Here is a 9,958-nt window from a genome sequence, read left to right on the forward strand (position 1 = left end):
AGTCAGTTTACATCTGTGCACTGTCTCCAAAACTGCCACACACCAAAGCAGTCTACATTTGTTTTCATGAAAGTAGAATATTGTTTTCTTATTCCTAAATGCAATGATGAGGTAAAAACAATCTATATGCATGTGTGTATGCACGTGTATATATGTATATATACTTATGCACACATGCAAGTATATACTCACATGTATGCACACATAGATTTGGCCAGCCTATGCATATGCGTATATACATGCACACACATTCATACATGCATATGGTGATTGGGAAAATATATACACTTTCATGTGTATATAGATGAATGTATGTGCACACATACATGTACACATGCATGTATATTTCCTGGCCAAATGAGGAAGGACACAATTCCAAAATGTAGACCAATGGTTTGCTAAATGGTGAGGAGAACCAGTCAAACCATTTCCAAGAAGTGCATGAATGTGTGTATGTGTCACACGCCACACAATTTCTTTTACTCCTTGAGAATCAATCATTTTAAAGAATTTCATAAGAGCCTATTGTGTTTTAAGATTAGTGCTTGACAATAGGGTAGTTTTGGGGAGAAGATATGGTGCTGCAGTATCTGGTGAGGTAGCCTTGGCTTCCAGTTTGGCCTTTTTCACCTTCTGGCCATTGGACACCCTGGCCCAGTCATTTAAATGCTCAGACTGGAGCCTCAGAAAGGCTCCAGTCTGGCCTCAGTGTTTAAGAGGAAATAAGGTTGAGATTGCAATTGGAGCTGTAACTTCAGTTATGATATATGAAATCTCAAGGTAGAGAAACTTTCTCTAAAAAGGCAGGTTGCCATCTCAGGAAACTTAGATTATTAAATTTATAGTTATATACAGCAATTTGAAAATGGAAAAACACTGGCAAACAGGAGACCAGAAAAAGTCTGGGATATGGCACCTGAATTATACTATAATGAGCACTGGGAATTCCAAAAGTGGGGGATGGGTGGGGGATGTGGGGGTTACACTCCAGAAATGGGAGGACCAACCATGCAAAATCTTGGGACATAGCAAATATGTACCTTCCCTATTCCAGGATATAGCTGAGGGCAGCTAGGCTGGTGCAGGGAATAGAGTGCTGTATCTGAAGTCAAGAAGACCTGAATTCAAATCCAGCCTCAGGAACTTACCTAGATGTATGGTCCTGGGCAAGTGACTTAATTTCTCTCTGCCTCAGTTTCCTCATTTGTAAAATGGAAACAATAATAATATCCAATTCCCAGGGTTGTTATGAGGATAAAATCAGTTAATATTCATGAACTGCTTAAAGCACATTATTATTAATTATATCCAAGTACCTGTTCATAGTCTAGTTTGATTGAAACAAGGTCCTAAAAATAGTTTGTTGTCAATAAATGTTTGTTAAACAGTAAACATTGAAAGGATTTCCTTCCAATTCAATGAAGACAAATTCATAATTGGAATGAGATCTTAGCTTTGTACTGAAGTAATTATGTTCTCAAGAAGGAATTTGCAGTGTCAGCTCTGATAAATCAGTGCTGACTGGATTGCCTTCCTCCCTTCAGATGCCATTCCTAGCAGTATTGGCCTTGGGGAAATTTTTGAAGTAGCCTGTTGGAGTCATAAGGTACTATGTACTATTGGATAAAAAGGGCCTTTTCCCATCTATATGACCTGGAACAAATCATGGACACTCTCTGAGCCCTCATCTATAAAATAAGGGCTTATGCTAAATGTGCTAAAGACCCTTCCAGTTCCCAGTCTATGAAACTTTGAAGTCAAATGAGCAGTTCTGGGCTCCATGATAACCCCCAAAATAAGGAGGTGTTTTTCATGTGTTCCAAAGCTCATGCTGACCTTTTTATCCTACAGCCTGCACCCTCATTATTTCATGCCTCCTTTTCTTTGGACAGAAAGTTTCTTTTCTGGAATGATTCAAGATTTTGGCTTGCCTTTGACTCCTTCTGTGATACTACATTTGTTGAATATGTCCCTAGTTATTACTTCTGCCTGCTTTGAGTGCTAAAGCTTGCTGGGACTGGTGCTGCTTAAATAGACAGTCCCATACTGGCCTCTTCCCCTTCCTGAGCTGGTCCCTGAAACCATCACATTCCTGTTCCAAAGGTCCTAGATAGAATATAGGCAGAATTTGTCTTAAGCAGGCTTCCAACTCCCCTTGCCTTCCTACTTGCTTCATGTTATGGCATCATACCCATGCCTGAACTTTTTAGCCTGTACCTCATAAAGCTTTGTTTTTCTCCCCAAAGCCCAAAGCTCATACCTTTTCCCTGTCATCCCTAAGTGTATAAAAATGAAATCAATTAGATGTCAGTCAATTGTACTTAATATGTCTGAGAAGAAGTATGATACCATGGAAAGTGTGGTAGATCAGAGTCAGGGACCCTGGGTTCAGATCTTAGTTCTATCATCAATATGACATCAAGGAAGTTGTTCTTCTTTTTAATTATTTTTTAAAATTTTGAACTAAACTAATCCTCAGCAGATATTTAAATGTAGAAGGAAGAACATGAAAGAAGATTGTATATGAATTTGAACTTTTTTCATGTCTAGATTTTTAAAGAAAAAAATTATACACATACACATAAAATTAAAATGACATTTTTATATAACAGTAACAACCCTCTTCCATTTATTATATCTCCCCTTCACTTCTTTTTGTTTCCTCTTTTTTTTCCTTCTGTGAATTAAAAAAAAAATACTTTTGATGCACTCTTGAATCTCAGTTTCTTCAACTGTGAAATGGTGGTGTTGGACTAGAGAGACTCTAAGGTCCCCTAACTCTACATCTAAGATGTTTGTTTTTAATGGATTGAACCCTTCTTGGAGTCAAAAAGACCTGAATTTAAATCCAGTCTTAGATACTTACTTCCTCTATAACCCTGGGCAACTTACTTAACCTCTGTCTTCCTCAGTTTCCTCAACTGTAAAATGATGTTGAGAATCTCATCTACTTTATAGGGTTGTTCTGAGATATGAGATAGTAATTGCAAAGAATTTAGCACAACCCCTAGCACATAGTCAGCACTATATGAATGCATATTCCCCTTTCTCCTTCCCCTTCCTTATAGGTTTCACCCAATTGCCAAGGGGTTCTTGATGTAATAAAAGATTAAGAAACTTTGCTATAAATTGATGTCACTCCCAGGAGGGATGAAGATTCTTATTGACCCCACAGGAATGATCCTAATGGTGATATTCCAGCCAGCATGTTAGGCTGATTCTGGACTACTGGGGAGGGGGGCAGAAAACCTTCCCAGGAACCAGAAAAGCATACCACATAGGCGACCACCTACTCTGCTTATACATAGGGTTGGCTCTGGTCCAAACAATAATGTTGTACTTGGGTTTTGACCACAAAAGCTGTCAGAATTGAGTATTTGAGCAGAATTATAGCCCTTACCCCCAGGGTCTTCAAGGCTTATAGAGAAAGCACACATCCCTGGCCAGCCACCAAGTTAAGTGTAAATGGGTCAGGAAACAATCCATTAGTGGAGTCAGTGCCTTAGGCAATCAATAGAACGCATAGGCCGATTTCATGTAAGCCTGTTCTATTGCAGATGAAATCTGTGCCCCCCCCCAAAAAAAAGCAGCTTTGCTTCTCTTTCCGAGGTAGTGTCCACATCTAAGCAGGATATCACATCCTTCACGCCTCCTTTTTGAGCAGTGGATAGTCTAAAGTTAAAGACAGTGCAAGGAGCAGAGGTTTGTCCGAGCATAAAAATCTGTGTGGTCAAAGCTTCTCAATGGAAAAAGAAGTTGGCTAAATTGCACATTGGCAACTTCCTGCAAAATTGAGCTGTGTTCAGTAATAAGGTGTTGCTTCCATTTTAAGTACGAATAGGATTCTCTTCACCATCTTCCTCTCTCTCCCTCCCTCTTTACCTCCATCTTTTATTCCTGGGGACAATGTTTGGGAGAAATTCCTCCGAATAGAAAATGGGAAAGCTTAGGACAATGTCTCCCCCTTGAACAAGTATCTAGTGAATAAAAGGCACTGGACCATGTCTGATCACAGGAACATTTGTTTTCTAGGGTGCAGAGTATATTGGATAGAATGCTATTCTTAGAGTAAGGATCAGTCAATAAGCATTTTTAAGGGCTTATTATATGATAGACTTTAGGCTAGATGCTAGGGATCTAAAATGTTCATGGAATAGGAAGATCTTCCCTGTTCATTAAGAGGCCTATGTGACCACATGTGTTCCCTTTTCCCTTGGAAAAGGAGCTGTGTTCCTGGGTCTAAAGGTACGCAGGTATTTAAATCACTGTCTTGCTGTTTCACAGCTGTAATACATCCTGCATCACATAGAGCCCAATGAGGGAGGAACTTGCCTAAGAAGGAGCTTGCTTAGGGGAGGGGGAGGCTTGCTTACAGGGAGGCTTGCTTGTAGCAAGGCTTTCACACCTTTTGGTGCTAAGCTAATTAGGCTTAATCATGAGGGTTGTGCTGTCTTCTGGCTCTGAGACTATTAGTTGAAGATTGCATATAGTGGGAGGTCATTATTTGACTTTAGGGGTTTGGTTCTGAGAAGAAACTTCAGATTCTCTGGATGGGACTCTAAGTAGCCATTTGTTAAGAGTCCCCTGACTATGCAGAGGTTTTGCTCTCCGGGTCTGGTGGTGTATGTAGGTATTTGCATTACTTTGTTCAGACAGTAATTTCTCCGCTTGTATTTTCTACTTATCAGTAATTAAAGTAAGATCATTGACCCCTTTAAAAGTTGTCTTTCCTTTAGCAAAGCAGGTCAAAGAATCTGTGCTAGCAGGCCCCCCTGGGTCTGCTAGGGTGCTTGCTAATACGAGATCCGAGGACTACAGCAGGATCCCTCTGAGATGATCCCTCATTTATTCTGAACTCGTTTTCCTCATCAAACCCTCCCCTCTCCATAGCCTTCCCCATTACTGTCAAGGCTACTGCTGTCCTAGTCACATGGCTCACAACTAGCGTTAGCTTGATCTAGAATGCATTCAGGGGCCTTGAGAAAGGCTTCATGTCCTGTCAAAGGGTGACTTCATTTTATTTTTAATTAACCGATCAATTATTTTTAACATTCTTTTTTTTTTAAAAAAAAATTGACTTTCAAATTCTCTCCCTCCAGCAATGAGAAGGCAAGCAATAGTCTATCAATTATACATGTGAAATCATACGATACAATCATACAAGTCATGCAAAACATTTCCATATTAGCTGTAGAAAGATCTGAGATAAAATTTGAAGGAATTCAGGAGGTAGAGATGAGGAGGAAGAGTATTGCAGGAAAGACGGGGGGGAGATACCGTGAAAGTGCCCACAATTAAGCAATGGACTTTCTTATTCCAAGAATAGCAAGGAGGCCAATGTCATAGGATGATACCAGGATGGGGGCATCGTCGGAGGAGTGAAGCAGGAATATTTGAGAGATGTTGTGAAGGTAAAATTGAGAGGACTCAACAGATTCGATATGGTGGGAGAAAGAGTGAGGAGGGCTGGGTGACACCTATGTTGGGAACCTGGGTGAAGGAGAATATGGCACCTTTAAATGGAATGGAGTAGCTTGGAAGAGGGCAGAGTTTTGGGGAAAGATAGTGAGATCAGTTTTGGACATGTAGATTTTAAATGCCTACAAGATATTAAGTTGGAGATATCTAAGAAGATTGCAAGTCTTGAAGTTAGGAGAGAGATTAGTACGACATAAGTGGATCTGAGGATCTTCAACATAGAGATGATTATTGAATCCATGTGAACTGATAAAATTATTAAGAGAAATAACATAGAAGGAGAAGAGAAGATGGTCCAGGACGAACTCTGTGAGACACTGACAGGAGTGGGTAGAATCTGTATTAAGATCCGGCAAAGGCGTCAGAGAAGCAGCTGTCACACAGGTCAGAGGAGAATGAGAATGGAGTACTGTCAATGAAAGCAAAAGAGTGTCAAGGAGAAGACATTAATAGTATCAAAGGTGGTAGAGATATCAAGAAGCATGAGGATGGAAAAAAGCCCATTGGATATATCAATTAATGATGTTCACTCCTTTATCAGTAATGTCCAACTCTTTGTGACCCCATTTGGGGTTTTCTTGGCAAAGATCCTGGAGTGATTTGTCTTTTCCTTCTCCAGATCATTTACAAATGAAGAATTGAAGCAAATGGCATTAAGTAACTCACCCAGGGGTACTGAACTAATAAGGATCTGAAGCCAGATTTGAACTCATGGAGATGAGTCTTGATTCCAGGACTGGTGTTCTAGCCACTTCGCCATTGAGTTGTCCCATGCTAGTTAAGGGATCTCTCAGTTTGCTTATGCTCAGATGGAAGGGTTCATAAAGAAGTATATACAAAGTAGGAAAAGGTGATTTTTAAGAAGAGATTACTAATAACTTGGGAAAGCAGAAAAGGCTTGTAGGAGGTGAAATCTATGCCTCAGTTTCATTATCTGTAAAATGGAGTAGTAATGTCTGTAACATTAAATTCACAGGATTATTGGGAGGTTCTAATGGCATAATGTATATAAATCACTAAGCTTAGCCTGAAAGCCTTATTCAAGGTGTCCTAAAAGTTTTAGTGTCTTACCAGCTCATACTGCACTAAGATTTTTGGGACATCCTGCATTAGCATCTGATACTATTGGGATGTTCAGGAGAGAGTACAGAGATTAGGAGGAAAAGAAACTCTGTATGTTCATGAATCAAACCAACAGAACATTATGATACTGAGTATATGATTAAAAACCCCAGATTGACAAACAGCCATCAGTTGCCTGGGGCCATTTTAACAACCAAATTGGAAAAACAGCACAGAAAAGCTAATCAATTGTGAAGAACTAGGTCACAATTCCTGGAAATAAGTTATATATTCAACCACAAAATGGTCAATTCAAACACTGTGTAATATAGACAGAGCCTTTGGAGAAAAGCCTAGGCCTGACCAGTTGGTCACAGTCAAGCATCAATGATCCCTCCATTCTGCCCTCAAACCTTCCATCCCCTGGGGGCTGAGGTCTCAGCTGTCACAACATCCATGTGGGAGTGTGGCACCCTGAGGTATATTCAGAGTATGCTTAGATGCAAGGTAGCAATCTGCAGAGGGAGGCAATCTAGTTTCAGGAACAATGTAGGCCAGAGCTGTTACCCAGGCTTAATGTGGAAAATGAGCAAAACTTAGGGTGCAATCAACCAGGAAGGACAGATTTTTATAAACACACGACATTCTTCCAGGATCCCCATCTGTCTTTCAAATAGTGCTATGGAGGGAACCATTAAGACCCTTTCCCTAAATAATTTTTGAGTCCAAATATCTACAAATCCAGATTGGTCAATGAAAGTGTATTCTAATGACAGCTAGACACCACAAACTACCACCAGGAGCAAATATAAAATCTTCTGTTTGAATTTTAAAGCCCTTCACAACTGCTACCTTCCTACCTCCCCAGTATTTGTATGCCAAACTCCCCTCTGCACAGTCTGTAAACCAGTGACACTGGCCTACTAACTTTTCCTCAAACAAGACATTCATCTCTTACCTGTATGCACTTTCACTAGCTGTATTCCATGCCTGCATTCTCTCCCTCCTTCTCCCCAACTCCTAGATTCCCTGATTGCCCCCTTGTCTCAGGGAAAATCCCACCACCTGCAAGAAATCTTTACCACCACCACCCCCTTAATGCTAGTGACTTGAAGTGTCTTTAAGATTAATGCCAAGTTATCCCAGTTATATCTGGTTTGTACATAGGTTGTTATCGCCTCGATTAGACTTTATCGCCTCGATTAGACTGTGAGCCCCCCAAGGGCAGGTATTGGTGGTGGTGATGGTAGTGGTAATGTTATTGTTTTTGCTTTCAATTTTTGCCTTTTTTTTTTGTATCCCCAGTGTTTAGTATAGTACAGTGCCTGGAACACGGTAGGTCCTTAAATGCTTGTCACCTGGATTATCTTCCAACTCTCCTTCTCTCTAGAGACATAGTATAATGGAAAGTGTGCTTGATTTGGGCTCAAAAGGATGTGCATTAGAAGGCTGTCTCAGGTACTTGGCAGCTATTTGGTGTGTCATTAAAATTTCTGAACTTCAGTGAGTGCCCTGAATCTTTACTGAGGTGATATATGCAAAGGGCTTTATGAACCTGAAAGTACTCTATCAATGTAAACTTAGGATTATTGTCATTTTGTCATCAATATTTCATAGAACTTGGATGCAAATTTTGAGAGCCTTATGATCTCTTGCCAATTTACACATTTATTGGTTTCTGTAGTTATTAATTCAAGATATAATTAAAAGTATAGCACTTGAAGGATATGTCCAGCAATACCTTCTCTACTTGACTCAATTGGGCCAATCATCTTCACTCTGTTCACACTTAAGAATGTAATTCGTGGGGCAGCTAGGTGGTGCAGTGAACAGAGCACTGACTCTGGAGTCAGGAGGACCTTAGTTCAAATCCAGCCTCAGACACTTAACACTTACTAGCCGTGTGACCTTGGGCAAGTCACAACCCCAATTGCCTTGCCTTCCTCCCTCCAAAAAGAAAAAAAAAACAAGCAACCTCCCCCCCCAAAAGAATGGAACTCTGCCCTCCTTTCAACCCTCTAGCATTCTTCCAGAATGTCTCCAGACATTTTCTCTTTAAAGAACCTTCTCCATTTTCCAGTACCCCCAAGTTTTCTGCATTTGGCATTAGGGAAAAGGAAGGAGAGTCCATTCTAAGCATAGATTGTAGGGTGAACAATGTCACAGGGACGTTATTCCTCAATCTGCCCCAGTCAGGTATGTGAAGTGTGAGTGATTTCATTTGTATTTTCTATACAATAATGGAAGCAGGGATAAATGGCATCATTTTCTTTTTTACCTTGTCACTGATGTTCAACAGAACCAACAGTGCTTTAGAGATAACCTGGGTTGTATCAGGATGTCAGGGTTTATACAGAAGCATTGTGGCATCTTGGATAGAACCTTGGACTTGGAGTGAGAAACAGAGGAATTCAGATTCTATCTCCAATGCCTACTAGGTGGTGGTCGCAGGAAGCAAGTTATTACTCTTCTCTAAGTCTCCTTCATTCATCTGTAAAATAGGGACAAAAAGATGGCACAGTGCATACAGTACTGGGTCTGGAGTCAGGAAGAATCATCTTCATGAGTTCAAATCATACGGGCAATGCATTTAATTCTATTTGCCTCAGTTTCCTCATCTGTAAAATGAGCTGGAGAAGGAAATGGCAAACCACTCCAATATCTTTGCCAAGAAAACCCCAGATGGGGTCATCAAGAGTCAGACACAACTGAAATGACTCAACAGTAACAACAATAATGACAATACCAGTAAGACCTGTCCATAGAGTTGTGATGTTGGAATGAGAGAATGTACAGAGAGTTTTTCAAGCTCTAATGTGCTTTACGTATGTAAAATCACAGATCTCCGAAGTGATAAAGGAACTGGAGTGATATGGGGATTGGAGTGATGCTAGTCGCCATCTTTTTGTAACCTAACTTAGTAGAGAGTCTCAGAATTATTGTGACCTCCGGAATACACTCAGCCTATGGCTAACATGATGATGAGCCCCCTCTTGTTGGTCCTGGTTCTTGTTCACCAGAGATACCATCCATCACCAGTTCAACACTACAAGCCTTGCAAGCTTTGTTAATATATCCGTAGCTTGTGGTGCCTTTGAGAAGCCATGTTTGTGGATAGGCCATACTGGGAGATTGGCCTTACTTGGGCAGGGCCAAAAGAGCATGAAGTTATTAAGTTGTTCAAGACTCAGCCTAAGTAGTAATTATATTGCTTACATGAGATATCATGTGCAATTCTCAGAAATAAACTCAGGCTTTTTTTTTTCCTAAAAAGAAGAACACATCTCAAGACTGTGGGTCCCCCAAATTTTAATTCAAAATTCAACTTAAGCAACCCTTTCTCCTCCTCCTCCTCCTCCTTCTTCTCCTTCTTCTCCTCTTCCTCCTCCTCTTCCTCCTCCTCCTCCTTCTTCTTCTT

At 40.4% G+C, this 9,958-nt stretch overlaps 1 long non-coding RNA gene across 1 annotated transcript in view; it reads left to right on the forward strand.

Moving 5' to 3' along the window:
- LOC138166106 (uncharacterized) overlaps window positions 1-9,958 on the forward strand; it is a 335,461-nt gene that overhangs the window by 322,478 nt on the left and 3,025 nt on the right. The window lies entirely within an intron of this gene.

Source organism: Petaurus breviceps, unplaced genomic scaffold (genome assembly GCF_028583685.1).
Source record: "Petaurus breviceps papuanus isolate PSGF00001 unplaced genomic scaffold, PetGlider_PUasm1.0 220, whole genome shotgun sequence".
Taxonomy (NCBI): Eukaryota; Metazoa; Chordata; class Mammalia; order Diprotodontia; family Petauridae; genus Petaurus; species Petaurus breviceps.